Here is a 5,791-nt window from a genome sequence, read left to right as displayed (position 1 = left end):
GGATGCAGATGTATTAAGCCACATCCAATCACAAAAAAAATACAAATCTGTCAATTTAAACTAGAGATATCTGGGGTTTTTGTAATTGGATGTGGCTTAATACATCTGCATGCTCCAGTGTTGTACATCTGCATGCTCCAGTGTTGCCCATCTGCATGCTCCAGTGTTGTACATCTGCATGCTCCAGTATCTCCCATCTGCATGCTCCAGTGTTGTACATCTGCATGCTCCAGTGTTGCACATCTGCATGCTCCAGTGTTGTACATCTGCATGCTCCAGTGTTGTACATCTGCATGCTCCAGTGTTGCACATCTGCATGCTCCAGTGTTGTACATCTGCATCCGCCAGTGAAAGGTGGCAGAGCTAAAGCTATGTTTATCAGACCATGAGACATCACGAAGACCGGTCTTCTCAGACAAATCTCTGTAGCGGTTTCCTCTATGACCCGCCACAAGAGTCACGGGACTCGTCTGTAGGTAACCGGTACACAGTAACAAAAACAATTATGGAAGTATGAAGGTATTTTTGTGCCTAACCCCAAAAAAGGGGTTAAATATATGTCATTTAAAAATATATATATATATACAGTTGAAGTTGAAGTTTACATACACCTTAGTTTACATACACCTTAGCCAAATACATTTAAACTCAGTTTTTCCCAATTCCTGACATATACTCCTACTAAAAGTCGCTGTCTTAGGTCAGTTAGGTTCACCACTTTATTTTAAGAATGTGAAATGTCAGAATAATAGTAGAGAGAGAATGATTTATTTCAGCTTTTATTTATTTAATCACATTCCCAGTGAGTCAGAAGTTGACATACACTCAATTAGTATTTGGTAGCATTGCCTTTAAATTGTTTAACTTGGGTCAAACATTTCGGGCAGCCTTCCACAAGCTCACCATAAGAAGTTGGGTGAATTTTGGCCCATTCCTAGAGCTGGTGTAACTGAGTCAGGTTTGTAGGCCTCCTTGCTCGCACACGCTTTATCAGTTCTGCCCACAACATTTCTATAGGATTGAGGTTAAAGCTTTGTGATGGCCACTCCAATACCTTGACTTTGTTGTTCTTAAGCCATTTGGCCACAACTTTTGAAGTATGCTTGGGGTCATTGTCCATTTGGAAGACCCATTTTTGACCAAGCTTTAACTTCCTGACTGAGATGTTGCTTCAATATATCCACAGAATTTTTCTGCCTCGTGATGCCATCTATATTGTGAAGTGCACCAGTCCCTCCTGCAGCAAATCACCCCCACAACACGATGCTGCCACCCCCATGCTTCACGGTTGGGATGGTGTTCTTCGGCTTCCAAGCCTCCCCCTTTTTCCTCCAAACATAACAATGGTCATTACAATGGTTTTAGAGCAATGGCTTCTTCCTTGCTGAGCGGCCTTTCAGGTTATGTCGATATAGGACCCGTTTTACTGTGGATATAGATACTTTGTACCTGTTTCCTCCAGTATCTTCACAAGGTCCTTTGCTGTTGTTCTGGGATTGATTTGCAATCTTCACACCAAGGTACGCTCATCTCTAGGAGACAGAACCTGTTCTGGGGTTCCAGGGTTTTTCTTTATTTTTACTTTCTACATTGTAAAATAATAGTGAAGACATAAAAGCTATGACATTTATTTTACCTTTATTTAACTAGGCAAGTCAGTTAAGAACAAATTCTTATTTTCAATGACGGCCTAGGAACAGTGGGTTAACTGCCTGTTCAAGGGCAGAACGACAGATGTGTACCTTGTCAGCTCAGGGGTTTGAACTTGCAACCTTCCAGTTACTAGTCTAACACTCTAACGACTTAGCTACCCTGCTGCCCCGAATCATGTAGTATTCAAAACAGTGCTAAACAAATCAAAATATATTTTATATTTGAGATTCTTCAAAGTAGCGACAAACGTGACAGCCTTGATGACAGCTTTGCACACTCTTGTTATTATCTCAATCAGCTTCATGAGGAATGCTTTTCCAAAAGTCTTGAAGTAGTTCCCACATATGCTGAGCACTTGTTGGCTGCTTTTTCTTCACTCTGCGGTCCATCTCATCCCAAGCCATCTCAATTGGGTTGAGGTCGGGTGATTGTGGAGGCCAGGTCATCTGATGAAGCACTCTATCACTCCCCTTCTTGGTCAAATAGCCCTTACACACCCTGGAGGTGTGTTGGGTCATTGTCCTGTTGAGAAACAAATGATAGTCCCACTAAGTGCAAACCAGATAGGATGGCATATCGCTGCAGAATGCTGTGGTAGCCATGCTGGTTAAGTGTGCCTTGAATTCTAAATAAATCACTGAGAGTGTCACCAGCTAAGCACCCCCACACCATCACACCTCCTCCATGCTTCATGGTGGGAACCACACATGCAGAGATCATCCGTTCACCTACTCCGCGTCTCACAAAGACACAACAGTTGGAACCTAAGAGGACAGATTTCCACCGGTCTAATGTCCATTGCTCATGTTTCTTGGCCCAAGCAAGTCTTCTTCTTATTGTTGTCCTTTAGTAGTGGTTTCTTTGCAGCAATTCGATCATGAATGCCTGATTCACGCAGTCTCCTCTGAACAGTAGATGTTGAGATGCTTCTGTTACTTGAACTCTGTGAAGCATTTATTTGGGCTGTGATTTCTGAGGCTGGTAACTCTAATGAACTTATCCTTTGCAGCAGAGGTAACTCTGGGTCTTCCTTTCCTGTAGCGGTCCTCGTAAGAGCCAGTTTCATCATAGCGCTTAATGGTTTTTGTGACTGCACTTGAAGAAATGTTCAAAGTTCATCACATTTTACGCATTGACTGACCTTTATGTCTTAAAGTAGTGATGGACTGTCGTTTTTCTTTGCTTATTTTAGCTGTTCATGCCATAATATGGACTTGGTCTTTAACCATCTTCTGTATACCACCCCTACCTCATCACATCACAACTGATTGCCTAACATGCTTTAAGAAGGAAAGACATTCCACAAATTAACTTTTAACAAGGCAAACCTGTTAATTGAAATGCATTCCGGGTTAGGGTTAGACTACCTCATGAAGCTGGTTGAGAGAATGCCAAAAGTGTGCAAAGATGTCATCGGACAGCTGTTGAAATCGCTTAGAATCAGGGGCAATAGGGACAGATTCTAAATATTAGGTGTCCCTGCCAAATACAACCCTATTCCCTGTACAGTGCACTACTTTTTTGAGGCATATCCAAGCACCAATTGTCAGCCTCCACCAATGTCCCCTGTGTTTACAGGTAAACCCTGGCGAGTGCCAGACAGTACAGGCTAAGTGTTCTGTGGTGTTTACCCAGAAACAACCACGGCTTGTTGTGGCTACACAACACAGGTGATAGACAGACAGGTGTGATGAATGATGCTGACACATGGCACATGGCACACTTTGCCATCTTTTCTCCTCATAAAATGCATTTTTTTTCTCCTTCTCTCTCTGTCTCTCCCTCTGTCTCTGTCTCTCCCTCTCTCTCTGTCTCTGTCTCCCCATCCCCCTCTCTCTCTGTCTCTGTCTCCCCACCCCCTCTCTCTCTGTCTCTCTCTGTCTCTCCCTCTCTGTCTCTGTCTCTGTCTCTCCCTCTCTCTGTCTCTCCCTCTCTGTCTCTGTCTCCCCCTCTCTCCCTGTCTCTGTCTCTCCCTCTGTCTCCCCCTCTCTCCCTGTCTCTGTCTCTCTCTCTCCCACTCTCTGTGTCTCTCTCTCTGTCTCTCTCTCTCCCTCTCTCTGTCTCTCCCTCTCTGTCTGTCTCTCCCTCTCTCTGTCTCTCCCTCTGTCTCCCCCTCTCTCCCTGTCTCTGTCACTCTCTCTCCCACTCTCTGTGTCTCTCTCTCTGTCTCTCTCTCTGTCTCTCTCTCTCCCTCTCTCTGTCTCTCCCTCTCTGTCTCTGTCTCCCCCTCTCCCCCTCTCTCCCTGTCTCTGTCTCTCTCTCTCCCACTCTCTGTGTCTCTCTCTCTGTCTCTCTCTGTCTCTCCCTCTCTGTCTCTGTCTCCCCCTCTCTCCCTCTCTCTCTGTCTCTGTCTCTCCCTCTCACTCTCTCTATCTCTGTCTCTCTCTGTCTCTTCCTCTCTCTCTGTCTCTGTCTCCCCCCCTCTCTCTCTCTGTCTCTCTCTCTCTCTCTCTCTCTCTGTCTCTCTCGCTCTCTCTGTCTCTCTATGTCTGTCTCTCTCTCTGTCTCTGTCTCTCTATGTCTGTCTCTCTCTGTCTCTCTCTCTGTCTCTCTCTCTCATTGCTGATCTTGTGTAATGATGTCAGTGCTGACTGTTGTTTTTAAGTTCTGCTGTTTCAATTTATAGCATTTGTTTCACATAAAATAAATATGGGATGGTGAGATGACTCCCAAATTAGTCAAAATGTGATTAAGAAGTGGTCTCTGTATGATATGACAGGTACATGCTAAAATAAATACACCAAATAATGACCTCATGTATTCAGTGTGGTGTCAAATAATAACCTCATTCAGTGTGGAGTCAAATAATAACCCCATTCAGTGTGGAGTCAAATAATGACCTCATGGAGTCAAATAATAACCCCATTCAGTGTGGAGTCAAATAATAACCCCATTCAGTGTGGAGTCAAATAATGACCTCATGGAGTCAAATAATGACCTCATGGAGTCAAATAATGACCTCATTCAGTGTGGAGTCAAATAATAACCCCATGCAGTGTGGAGTCAAATAATAACCTCATTCAGTGTGGAGTCAAATAATAACCCCATGGAGTCAAATAATAACCTCATTCAGTGTGGAGTCAAATAATAACCCCATTCAGTGTGGAGTCAAATAATAACCCCATTCAGTGTGGAGTCAAATAATAACCCCATTCAGTGTGGAGTCAAATAATAACCTCATGGAGTCAAATAATGACCCCATTCAGTGTGGAGTCAAATAATGACCTCATGGAGTCAAATAATAACCCCATTCAGTGTGGAGTCAAATAATAACCCCATTCAGTGTGGAGTCAAATAATAACCCCATTCAGTGTGGAGTCAAATAATAACCTCATGGAGTCAAATAATGACCTCATGGAGTCAAATAATGACCTCATTCAGTGTGGAGTCAAATAATAACCCCATTCAGTGTGGAGTCAAATAATAACCCCATTCAGTGTGGAGTCAAATAATAACCTCATTCAGTGTGGAGTCAAATAATAACCTCTTTCAGTGTGGAGTCAAATAATAACCTCATTCAGTGTGGAGTCAAATAATAACCCCATTCAGTGTGGAGTCAAATAATAACCCCATTCAGTGTGGAGTCAAATAATAACCCCATTCAGTGTGGAGTCAAATAATAACCCCATTCAGTGTGGAGTCAAATAATAACCTCATTCAGTGTGGAGTCAAATAATAACCTCTTTCAGTGTGGAGTCAAATAATAACCTCATTCAGTGTGGAGTCAAATAATAACCTCATTCAGTGTGGAGTCAAATAATAACCTCATTCAGTGTGGAGTCAAATAATAACCTCATTCAGTGTGGAGTCAAATAATAACCTCATTCAGTGTGGAGTCAAATAATAACCTTGTGGATATGCTCATGTATATGTATATGCTAGCTATAAATACCATTGGCAAGGATCCGTTGTGAAATGATCCTGTTAACACATTGGCTACATCTCAAATTGCTCCCTATTCCCTACATAATGCACTACTTTTGACCAGGGCACATAGTGTTTCAGACTGAGTGCAATCAGAAATGGCTCTGAAATGGTTTATTTTTTAAATATCCTACCCGAGAAAAACATCTAAATCTGCATTCATTTCTTGGTTGAATTATGGGACTGGAACGGGGGATCAGCACTATCCTGTTCT

This window comes from Oncorhynchus gorbuscha, linkage group LG03, assembly GCF_021184085.1.
Source record: "Oncorhynchus gorbuscha isolate QuinsamMale2020 ecotype Even-year linkage group LG03, OgorEven_v1.0, whole genome shotgun sequence".
Taxonomy (NCBI): Eukaryota; Metazoa; Chordata; class Actinopteri; order Salmoniformes; family Salmonidae; genus Oncorhynchus; species Oncorhynchus gorbuscha.
The sequence above is the reverse complement of the archived record's forward strand: the minus strand, read 5'-3'. Positions refer to the sequence as shown.